Source organism: Pipistrellus kuhlii, unplaced genomic scaffold (genome assembly GCF_014108245.1).
Source record: "Pipistrellus kuhlii isolate mPipKuh1 unplaced genomic scaffold, mPipKuh1.p scaffold_m20_p_13, whole genome shotgun sequence".
NCBI classification, from domain to species: Eukaryota; Metazoa; Chordata; class Mammalia; order Chiroptera; family Vespertilionidae; genus Pipistrellus; species Pipistrellus kuhlii.
In genome coordinates, this window is record NW_023425438.1 from 39,472,694 (window position 1) to 39,485,614 (window position 12,921).

The 12,921-nt window shown below is 38.0% G+C and overlaps 1 protein-coding gene across 1 annotated transcript in view; it reads right to left on the minus strand.

Annotated features, from left to right (window-relative positions):
- TACR1 (tachykinin receptor 1) overlaps positions 1-12,921 on the minus strand; it is a 130,778-nt gene that overhangs the window by 46,938 nt on the left and 70,919 nt on the right. The window lies entirely within an intron of this gene.

Here is a 12,921-nt window from a genome sequence, read left to right on the forward strand (position 1 = left end):
AGAAATCAGAATGATAGAGATGAAGCAATAAACAAAAATGCCGCATCCTTTTTTTTTTTTTTTTAAACAAGTTTTTGGTGCTGCAAGATCTATCATATTGTTATACTGATGAAATAAAACAACGTAAGAATTAGTGGCTGTCAGCATTTGTTAAGTGATTACTATGCACCAGGCACTATGCTAAGGGTTTGGCATGCACTATTTCATCTAATTCTCTCAACAGATCAGGATGTAGGTACTAGCATTATCCCAGTTTTCAGATGAGAAGAGTGAGGCTCAGAAGAGTGGTGAAGTGCTGTTTCCAAAGCCACATGGCTGGTGCATGGTAGCGCTATGGTGGGCTACTTAGAGAGGGATCCACAGGGGGCAAATCCTCATCGTCATTCTGGAACGGGACCTGAGAAATCGATGTCAGGCTCTCTCCAGCAATTGAAAGGCAAGCAGGCACACATTTTCTGTCGTGTGGTTTGCATGGGCAGTGGCACACTCACGGATGCGGGGCAAGCAGAGACTTTAAAAGCACCAGCTCCGTGAAGCTTGTCCTCTCTTGATGCTTTTGGAATCCAGCCACCAGTGAAGAGGCCTGAGCGCTCCCACTGTATGATGGGAAGCACATGGTTCGGTCACCCCCCAACACCCTGGCAGGCAATCTTCCTGGTGGCAGGTATGTGAATAAGGGTTCCTAGATTACCCAGCAACCAGGTAATCCATAGCTGACTGAAGACATCTGAGAGAGAACACAGAGTTGACACAAACCAGACCAGCCAACCACTTACAAAATCATGAATAGCTGTTACTTTAAAGGGGTGGTTTGTTACTCAGCAGAAGCTAATCGATACACTTCCCTTGGGAAAACAAGTGTAAAGGTGTCCCAGTGCAGAAGGCTTCAGGGTGATGCTGGGGATGGATGAGGCTAGACCTCAACACTGCTTCCAGCCCTGACCCGTGCAGTTTAGGTGGTTGGGTGTTGTCCTGGGCACTGAGAGGCTGTTGGTTCAGTTCCAGGTCAGGGCCCATGCCCAGGTTTCAGGCTCAATCCCCAGTAAGGGGGCTATGTAGGAGGCAGCAGATCAATGTTATGCTCTCACATCAATGTTTCTGTTTTTTTCCTTTCCTCTCTCTCTAAAAAAATCAATAAACTATCCCTTTAAAAAATTGCTTCCAATTTTGGAGTGCACAGTAGGAATTAGGGTAAGAAACTGCCAGCTCAAAGACCAATGCTCAGCTTTGCATTAGCCTGAGAAGCTGCAGACATGATCCCTAATGACTACAGAAGGAGGCAGAGCTCTGAATATCTCTGGGCTGCAGCTACCACTTGTCACCCCCCACCCCACCCCCATCCAGTGGGAAGGAAGCTAGGAAGAGGAAACCACAGCACACCCATACTTCCTTCTCTTTTCATAGGCCATTGAAAGAGTTGAGGAGGGACCCCTACAACTTTGAGTCCATCTTAACTCCCCACACTAGACTACACTTCATAAGGCTGAGCAAAAAGAAAATGTTTGATATTTGGCAGAACCAACAATGGGAACCGATCTTGGGAAGAAGGAAATGTTCTTTGTGAAATGTCTTGCTTCAAGAAACAGGTAGAGCCCTAACCAGTTTGGCTCAGTGGATAGAGCATCGGCCTGCGAACTCAAGGGTCCCAGGTTCGATTCCAGTCAAGGGTATGCACCTTAGTTGTGGGCACATCCCCAATGGTGGATGTGCAGGAGGCAGCTGATCGATGTTTCTCTCTCATTGATGTTTCTAATTCTCCATCCCTCTCCCTTCCTGTCTGTAAAGTACCAATAAAAATATATAAGGTAGTTCCTTACTTGGTTCTGAAATAAGATGTGAGAAGCTGTTCCACCTAAGTAAATGGCAGGAAACACTATTTTCAAAGAAAAATAGGATCGCAGACATAAACATGTGATGATGGAAGCAATGAAGAGCAGATCATCTCTGATCTTCCAATTTCATCAGAAATGCTTGAGAATTCACGCAGAAACCAGGAAAAAGTTGAAGGAAATGACAGAGATGAGTAACACAGCAGGGGGCATGGAGAGTAGACTTGAAGAAAACAATTTTTTACATAGCATTAACTCAGAGAAATAGCACAAAGGGCATAGATTTCTTCATAAAACCAAATGCTGAAAGACCACAGAACAATGGGTAAATAATTTATAGAGAAAATGATTCTGGTCTAATAACTATACCATTAGCCAAGCTACTTTTTAGGTGCTAAAATATTTATTTTTACTTCGACTTTTTTTTTTTCCTCCAGTAATTTTCCCCCCCTCAAGGATAGTATTTTTATTTTAGAAATCGGTGCCTTACATTACTGAATTTTAAAATGTAGTTCTGGTAATACTTTATATTCAGTTTGAAGAAACTTAAATTGCAGATAAGGAAAAAAAATTCAAATGAATTGTAATTCTACTTCCAAAGTAAATACACTGAGCATTAACCTATGCTGCATATATCTTTTTAGGCTTTTCCCCATAACCTGTAAGTAATGCATACAATTTACAAAACACATAAAAGGTGCTGTACTTACATGTTATATTTTTTTGTTGTTGTTTCTAATCCTCAGCAGAGGATATTTTGTCCATTGATTTTTAGAGAGAGTGGAAGGGAAAGAGAGAGAGGATGAGTGTGTGAGAGAGAGATAAAGTATATATGAGAGAGAGAGAGAGAGAGAGAGAGAGAGAGAGAGAGAGAGAGAGAGAGAGAGGAACATAGATGTGAGACACAGTGATTGGTTGCTTCCCAAATACATGCCAACCAGGCTAGGAATCAAACCTGCCACCCAAATACATGCCCTTGATCAGAATCAAACCCTCTACCCTTCAGTCTGTAGGTTGACACTCTATCCACTGAGCCTATCTGGCAAGGCTATCCATCCACATTAACTTTTGAAGCCCATTTTACTAACTCATCAGAATATCATGAATATATTTTCATGTTAATTAACATGCTTGTGCAATGTTGTTTCTAATAATTGCACAGTTTTTCTTTGTGTGGAGAATTCACTGTTGATTTATTAGTCTTGTATGATTGGGCATTTGGTTTTGATTCTACAACCTTATAAACAATGTTGACATGAGTGTGTTGAATATACATTCTAGCTCTTATAACTTCCTAAGAATATAATTGCTGATTCAAATCAAGTGTATGATTAAAAACCTTGATAGATATTGTTGAATCATCCTCCTGAAAACAAGCCCAACTTCATCACATCTTTATTAATAGCATATTTATTAAGTGTAACCTGGGCCAGTCAGGTAAAGAGAAAATTGTATCCACTGTTGAATACAGTTTTTCATATTCTTTTATGAGCTGTTAGGTTTTTCCTTTTTTTAAAATCTTTCCCTTATTCTTATTAACAAGGCCTTCCTTCCCCTGGTTGCTGGCACCAGCTTCCCTCTGGCAACTGGGTCCCAGGCTTCCCTCTGGAAGCTGGGACCTGGGCATTCCTCTGTCTGCTGGCAGGCACTGGGTACCCGAGCTTCATCCAGAAGTTCGTCTGGAATGACATCCGGTCTAATTAGCATATTATGCTTTTATTATTATAGACTAGTTAGAACTCTGCTATGTTAATTCAGTTAATTATTTGTCTCATGCATTGTATTTTTTCCCCCTCAATTTGTCATTTGTAGAACTTCCTCATGGAGTTTCCTGATAAAATAATTTAATAAATATATCTATAGCCATGTCTGTATTCAAAATCAGCAGTGTCTTTTATTATGGTTTTGCTTTGGGTATTATGCTTCAAAAGCCTCTACTTCATCGCAGTTTATTTGGAATTTATACCAGTTTTAATTGTGGGAAAGAAATACAGCTTTATGATTATCCCAGAGTTCCCCAGAATGTTTTATTATAATATTTCTGTGGGATTTTAACAAGGGTTAATTAAAAAACAGATTCTATGATCAAGTAAGCTTGGAAAACACAAAGTTTAAGAAAAAATGTCAGATTTCTTTACTGAAAAACTTATCAGTGTGGATGGAACATATTCATCCTATCAAATAAAAGAGTAATATGCAAATTGACCATCACTCCAACACACAAATGTGTGGACACAAGATGGCCACCACAAGATGGTTGGCAGGGGAGGGAAGTTGTGGGTGATCAGACCAGCAGGGGAGGGCAGTTTATGGAGGAGACCAGGCCTATAGGGGAGGACAGTTAGGGGAAACCAGGCTGGCAGGGGAGGGCAGTTAGGGGTGAACAGGCCGGCAGGGGAGGGCACTTAGGGGCAATTGGGCCAACAAGGGAGCAGTTAGGTGTTGATCAGGCTGGCTGGGGAGTGGTTAGAGGGTGATCAGACTGACAGGCAGAAGCTGTTAGGAGCAATCAGGCAGGTAGGCAGGCAAGCTGTTGAGAGCCAGAAGTCTTGGATTGTGAGAGGGGTGTCCGACAGCCCTTTTGGGCCCAATCCCTTGAAGGGTCAGATTGAAGAGGGTGCAGGCTGGGCTGAGGGACACCCCCCACCATGCACAAATTTTGTACACCAGGCCTTTAGTTGCTATATAATTTAAAAATCTAAATACTAGGAGCAGCTGACTAAACAATAATGTCATGCCAATGCAATAAATTATTTTTCCCATACAAAAGAATGCTATATAGCTGTAAAGAGAAACAATAAATGATAATACTGGCTATAAACTGATAGGGAATGATATCTGAAATAAATTGTTAATGGAAGAAAGCTAGAATAAGATGTATTATATATTTTGTGTTAAGAAAGGAGACAATATATTATATATTTAAACTTTTAAAGATAAGCATAAAGAAACAACAGTGGTCAGAAGGAGATATTTTTTCCTGATTACCTTTTTATACTTCCTGGTTTGTGTATCATATGAATATATTACCTGTAAAAGTAAATAAAAATATCTATATATATTTTTTATAATGGGAAAGCATCTCAGAGGTTTCAATATACTAATATATATTGTGGCTCTTCAAGTTAGGGTACTGGTTGGTTATGCAGTGATTTATAAAGTTATTTGAGACACGGCCAGTTTGGCTTAGTGACAGAGCACTGGCCTGGGTTCGATTTCGGTCAAGGGCACATACCTTCGTCACAAGTTTCCCAGCCCTGGTCTCTTTTCTTTATGTAATTCCTGACTATTTCTTAATTATTCTGCTTTTATTTTGTTTCTGTTGTCAAGGAGATCCATTATTCATTTGATTTTCTTAAGGATTACTGCTGATATAAGCTATATATTTTTTTCTTTTGGTGTGTGCAGGAGGCAACTAATTGATGTGACACATCAATATTTCTCTCTGTCTCTTTCTCTCCCTTTCACTCTCTCTAAAAGTCAATGAAAAAATATCATTGGGTGAAGATTACCCCCCCCCCACACACACACACCAAATAAATAAAGTTATTTGAGTAAAGAATTTTACAGAATTTTGGACTATCATGCTTCTGAAAAAATTATGAAATAATCTTTATATATTGTAAATTTGACATGTTATCTGGAGCATATACTAAATACAAAATATTATAGTCTTGGGTGTGTGTGTGTGTGTGTGTGTGTGTCTTTGTGTGTGCTTTCTATTCCTTTTTATTGACCAATCCTACCCCCACTCCTGAGTATTTTTAATGTCTGGAAGAGCAAGTCACTTCTTACCATCCTTTTTCATGATTTTGCTAATAGCAAAATTAATCCTTCTTGTTCAATCTTTTCTTGAGCTATTTTTATCCACTTGTTCTTTCAGATGATTTTCTTCATCAACCACCTAAACATATTTGTGGGAACAATTTGAAAAAAAAACTGACAGTTTCATGGAATTACATAAAGATAGAATGAAGACTGCTTTATACCTTCAGATATTTTCCAGGTTTTGAATCATGTGATATATATTTCTTAAATATTCTCTTATGCCATTCAATAACGTCTAAAATAGCATAATGCTTTTCATTTTCTTTATGTAATTCCTGACTATTTCTTAATTATTCTGCTTTTATTTTGTTTCTGTTGTCAAGGAGATCCATTATTCATTTGATTTTCTTAAGGATTACTGCTGATATAAGCTATATATTTTTTTCTTTTGTAGATATGACATTTTAACAAATTTATTTTGGACATTTATTGAAATGGATATGTAATATTTCCCTTTGACCAATTAATTTGATGAAATGTAATAACAAATCTCCTGATAACTTACTAACCTTATTAGCCAGAAAGAGTCATGCTCAAAAACAAAGCATTGCTATTTTAGTACAATTTTGAATATTTTCGCTGCATCTTTTAATTACAATGTTTGCATCTCTATTTATAAATGGAATTAATTGGCTTGCAAATGTGCTTTTGGAGCTCTCTTTGTCAGCTTTTTACATTTAGGTCATGCCTAATGTGTCTAATAAATTACTGAGTTCTCCATATGGTTCTGACACACTTGAAGAGCTGATAGGGTATTTGAAAAAATTTCTCTGAACAAATTTTGACCCCAGTGCCTTTAATAAATGAAATTCGTGAGCAGTATTTGCACTTCCCCCCTTCCAATTGCATAAATGAGTTATTTACAGTTTTGTGGAGAATCATCCATTCGATCTTACTATTATGCTATTGGCTCGGTTGTGCTTTCTCTCTGGCTAAGTCTAAAGGCTGCCTCTGGAAGTTGATCATAGTCCAAAGGAATCCCCAGTTGGGTGGTCCCATCTTTCTCAGGCTTATACTTTCACCTCCTAATTAGGGCTTTCTAGTAAGTATTGCTCTTGACAGTCATTGGTGGCTGCCTCCTCTTCAGCTCTATCTATACAATTTCTACCATAAATGGAGTGAAATTTCTGGCAATTGTATGGCAACCTTCCTAGTACCTGCATTAATATAGGCTTTCCTTGCTTTGCTTTTTTCTTCTTCCTTCTCTGCTCCCCCTTTAGCTACTCCTCCTATTTTTACTTTGTTTTCTCTCTTTTGGGGAGTTGGGTTAATGGCTCGTTTTATGCCACCATCTTTCCCTGAAGGGTCGACAGCACTTTTTTACTCCTGGTTTAACTGTTTTTTCACCAACAGTAATGTCAATACTAGGGTGCCTTGAGCTATACCTATAAAAGCAGTGGGTGTCAGGGGAGATTAATTACAATAGCTAGCGTAATCAATCCCGGTAACACAAATATGCTGACACCCCCTTGGCTAAGGCCTGGAGCAGCTTGGCAAAGAATCCATGCTCTTTTTTTTTTTTTTTTTTTCCATTTGTGAAATAATCAAGAACATGGAAAATTTGAAAAGTAACACTAAGGGTACATTTTTTTTTTTTTTAACATTTCCCTTTTTCCTCTTACTCTCTGTCAGCCAATTTTTAATTTTCATTAGTACTAATAAAAGCCAAGACTGTGTATAAATGGTTTTATAGTTTTCGGATATAACTGGTGCTAATAAAGCATTATATGAGAGTTAATGCATTCACATTCACATGCACGTCCACACAGCTTCCAGGCAGAGTCGTGAATGGTCCTGTTCTCTGACATAAACCCCTTCCCCAGTATATTGCTAATATTTGCAATTCAGAACAGACACATCTTACTTCATGCTAAAACCCACCACAATGCTATGCACATGGAAGCTTAATTAGCAGAAAATGACATCTGACCAATATTAATAAATGAATCAGGGAAGCTGAAATTCCTCAGGCTGTTTAAGTCTCATTCTTTGGGACGCCTTTCTCATTTTTCACTCTCATTATAGACTTTTTCCTGGCTTTGCTGGTGAGCCCTCTGATAAAAAAAAATGTTGGTTCATTCATCTTTCTTGTCCTCAGGGAGTTGCCCTGCCTTTTGGGACCACTGCAGCCTGAGAGCCTGTATAGCATCCGCAAGAGTGGGCTTGACTAGGAATAATTTTGAGAGCTACTACACACGCCTAGTTATTTTTTTTTAAATTTCAATGACAGTTTACATTCAATATTATTCTATATTAGTTTCAGATGTATAGCATAGTGATTAGAAAAATATGTGTTTTATAGAGTGGTCCTCTGATGTTTCAAATACCCACCTAGCCCTATCCACACTTTTTATTGACTATATTCCCTATTCTGAAATCTACATCTCCGTGACTGTTCTGTAACTGCCAATTTGTATTTCTGAATCCCTTCACCCTTTTTACTCAGCACCCCCAACACGTTTGAATGTGGATGTATTGACTCTAATATAATGCTCTATAAGAATCAGTTATACCCCAAATCTATAAAAATATGCTATTGTCACTATTAGGGCCTTTTTGTCTTTTGTATGTTAGGACCCACCATCAACAACTGTCAGTCTGTTCTCTATCTATGAATCTGTTTCTATTTCGTTGTTTATTTTGTTCTCTAGAGTCTACATATAAGTAAAATAATATGGTATTTGTCTTTCTTTATCTGAGCTATTTATTTTAGCATAATCCCCCCTGCCTCTAGTTACATCCATGCTGTCACAAAAGGCAAGATTTCATTCTCTCTCTCTCTTTCTCTCTCTCTCGTGGCTGAGTAGTATTCTGTTGTGTACTACTATATGTACCACAGCTTGCTTTATTTATTTATTTATTTATTTATTTATTTATTTATTTATATCTAGTCATCTATTGATGGGTATTTGGATTGTTTGGGAAGACAAACTGGTGCAACCACCATGAAAAACAGTGTGTAGATTCTTCAAAAAATTGAAAATGGAATTGCTTTATAAGACAGCAATTCCACTTCTGGGAATTTATCTGAAGAAACCTGAAACGTAAATTCGAAAGACTATATGCAACCCTATGTTCATTGCAGCGTTATTTACAACAGCCAAGACCTGGAAACACTCCTAGTTTTAATAGAATAGGGGGGGGGTGCCGCATTTTGCAAGGCCAAATGTTTCTCCTCTGTACGTTCATCTTTCTTTTACTGTGCTTTTTCTCCACGAGAAAGAATTACTCTTGGTTACCCGTGAAATCTTTCTTCATCAGGCAATCAACTGCACATTTATAGGACTTCCTGGGCTGTGTCATAGTTTTGTAAGAGCAGCCACGGCTAAGTTGTGTAGTTGCTAATTATTGCTGGAATCAATTACAAAATGTGACAACATGGCACTAACAACAAGTTCACTTTCATGAGCTATAATGTTAGCATAATTTCCTAACTATGGATTGCAAACATAACCAGGGGATGATGGAGGACACTGGACAGTCCCCTCAGGTATCTATGGATGTAGCTAGAAGGATCCCACTGTGGAGCATGATGCTTTATCTTACTAGTCAACTAAGAGAAACCACTGAATAGTCAATGTTCCAAGGAGAGAATTAGTTAACAAGATTATTAGCCAAATACACATGCACATCTATGTGTATATACTATATTCACAAATGGTAGAAACATGTTTGATGCCCCAGGAAATTGATGATGATATGATAAATAAATAAATAGATTATAAGATGTATATACAAATGACTCTTAAATTGTGAAAAGATGTTCAAACCCACACTTAATAAGAGAAATGCAAATTTTAACTATAATGGGCCAAAATCTAAAAGCTTGATAATATACCCTGTTGGTGAAGCTGTGGAGAAATAGGGATGCTCACACATTGCTGGTGGAAATGTGAATTAGTACAATCCCATATGCAGGGCAAATATTGAAGTTAAAATGGCATATATCTTTGACTCAGGAATTCCATTGTTGGTGATATATGCTTCAGATAGCATTGTATGACATATGTAAAGATTATTCATGGCAACACTGTGTAATAGCAAAAGGCTGGAGACAAACCAAAGTCCACCCAAAGTGACTGGTTAAATAATACTGTATATTTATAAAGTGAAGCACTGTGCAGCTGAACTAAAGACTAGAGAAACTCTTTATGAAGTGATGTGGAAAGATCTCTAAGATGCATTAAATTAAATAAAAAACAGGATCCAGAAAAATGTACATAATATGCTATGGTTGGTGTAATATGCTACGTTTTATGTTCTATAATACTAATATATATATACATATATACATATATACATATATATATATATATATATATATATATATATATATATATATCAAAAGAAACTAAGAATAATATTTCCATGGAGATGGAATAAAATACGGGAAGGATATTCATCAAAATGTTAGAGCCTTTCATAAATAATGGAAATATGAGTGATTAAATAAATTATAGGAATTTTCACTGCACTCCATAATGCATAGTTTTAAGTATAATATAATGTTTTAAATGATTTTGCAAGAATACAAACCAAGCTTATCTATAGCATTTTGTAGCCCAAAGGTACATGCTTATGAATATAGAAGCAAGCGGTGAGGGCTGTGGAGACTGTCTGGGCCTTATTCTCTGGTTAACATTTTCACATGCCTCCCAGGAAAGGCATTTGTCCTGTACCCCCTAAGGACAGCTGGGAAAGTTCCATGGGCTGGAGCATAGGAAGGCAAAATGCAGAGGTCAAGTAAACATGAGAATGGCTGGGGCCCGTCCACGCTGTCTTATCAGAGGGAAGTACTTATTAGTAATGCCATTCCAGGCAAAGCCCACAGAAGATCATTTCTTATGGAGAAACTGTTGGGGTTATCCCAATAAAAGCAGTTTCCTGACTTTGTAAAAGCAAAATTCTTTAAATAGCATTTAATTGTAATTGTAAAAAACATGAAACATACATTTCAGGAAAGGGCATACATCAAATTACCTGGTATAATAAGTAACCTTTAAGCAAACATTCATGCGACTACCACTGAGCTCAGGAAATATAATGCCATCCCCCCAGAAGAACTTCTCAGTGTCCCTTCTTGATCACATCCTATCCCTCCCCTGAGAGAAAAATCACAGTCTGCACTTCCATGGCGACGACTTCTTTGCTTGCATTTATAATTTTGCACTCTTAAAGATATGCTTTCATTTTGCCTGTCTTAAAACTTTGTCTATAAGAGTCATCCATGTTGCATAGAGTAATATTTTATTCATTCTATTAACTATAGAATATTCTGTTTCATGCTTGTACCACAAACTTTTTAAATCTACTCTACTGATGATGGATATTTGGACTATTTCCAGGCTGGGGCATTAAGAACAATGCTGATAATACGGACAATATGCTACGTGTATTTGGGTGCATACACCCATGAGTTTTTCTAAGGTTATTACCCAGAGTGAAATTGGGAGGTCCTAGGGTATAAATAGCTTCTTTTTTTTCCTAGATACTACAAAAGGTTTCCCAAGGTGGTTTTATCAATGTATACTTCTCTTAGCAGTCTACAAAGGTTCTCATTGTCCCTCATCATTACCAAAAGTTCTAAATGCTTAGTGTAGCCAGGCTTCTTTTTAATATATTTTACTGATTTTTTGCAGAGAGGAAGAGAGAGGAATAGAGAGTTAGAAACATCAATCAGCTGCCTCCTGCACACCCCCCACCGGGGATGTGCCTGCAATCAATGTACATGCCCTTTACCAAAATCGAACCTGGGACCTTTCAGTCCGCAGGCCGATGCTCTATCCCACATGTGTCAAACACAAGGCCCGCGGGCCAAATCCGTCCCGCCAGGCCTTGCAATGTGGCCCGCACCGCGCTGTCATCACTGCACTCCGCTGTGTTTCCATCACAATGACAGTTTATGACTGTTCAGTAAACCATTCGGCCTGCGATTTAGGCTGGATTTTAGATTTTGGCCCCTTCTCTGATTGAGTTCGACACCCCTACTCTATCCACTGAGCCAAACCGGTTTCGGCTAGTCAGGCTTCTTAACATTTGCTAGTCTAGTAGGTGTGCAGTAAGATCTCATGGTTTTAATTTGCAGGTCACTGGTGATGAATGAAGCTGTGGACCTCCCCATATGTTAATTGGTCATTTGGATATTTCCTTCTGTGAAGCAGATGTTCAAAACTTTTGCCTGTTCTTTTATTGGATTGCCTTCTTTTAATAGTGCTTAATTTAATCCTTGTATTGATAAAGAGTTTAAATTATGAATAATCAGGGTTAGAGGTTCATCATGAAGCCAGAGAGGGCAAATGCAGCAACTTACAATTTTTTAGAAAATACCTCTTTATATAATTAGCTGGCCCAAATTATTAACGGGATGATTTGGGCCTAAGCATCTGCCCACCACCCTGTCTGCTGACAGTCATCTTCCCATGCACCCAGGTCAAAGTATGTCAACCACAATAGTTAACATTCACCAGACTCTTACTGGGTGCATGGTGCTGGGCAAAGCAAGGTATCTTATTTGTCTCTCTCAGTATCTCTATTAGGCTTAGAGGCTTAAATAACCATTAGACTCAACTAGAGAGTGAAATGACTGAAAGTTGATCCCCCATCTAACTGCTTATACTCATTATTATCCTGCCTCAAACAAAGATTTTTTTCTGGTTCCAAATTCAGGATTGACATGTACCATGGGGATGGCAATCATTTCTAACAGAAGAGAATATAACCAAGTATTTAGTTTACAGCAGGAAAAATTAAAATTCCTTAAAATTATAACATGATGATTATGAAGGGTACTGACATACAGAAAGTAGGTTTACGTGAAGCTTCCTATGCCCTTGATTTATGTTTGCATCATAACCCATACATGAATGGCAAATATAGATTCTTTCAACTTACTGCTACATTCATAAACATTTTATTCATCTTGAAAAGGTAAAATCACATGCCCTTATGTGGACTTATGTTTTAGGATAAAAATCATGATATAAACAATGATAGCAAACCCACTCACATATGTAGCAGCAGCAGCAACCCTACACACTCTGAGCAAGGAAAAGGACAGCCTAGCACGCTGAGTTGTGTCTCAAGGGGCCTTTCTACTCATTAATAAGCATACCGCAGCAAAATGTTCAAAAGCAAAACACTAATTTCTTGGACAACCCCCACCCCCCTACCCCAAGAGATCTGTGGGAAAGTAAACTTTTATTTCCAAGTTCAACTGTGAATTTGTTGGAAGCTAAAAGAACTGTGTGTATTTGAAACTAAACTT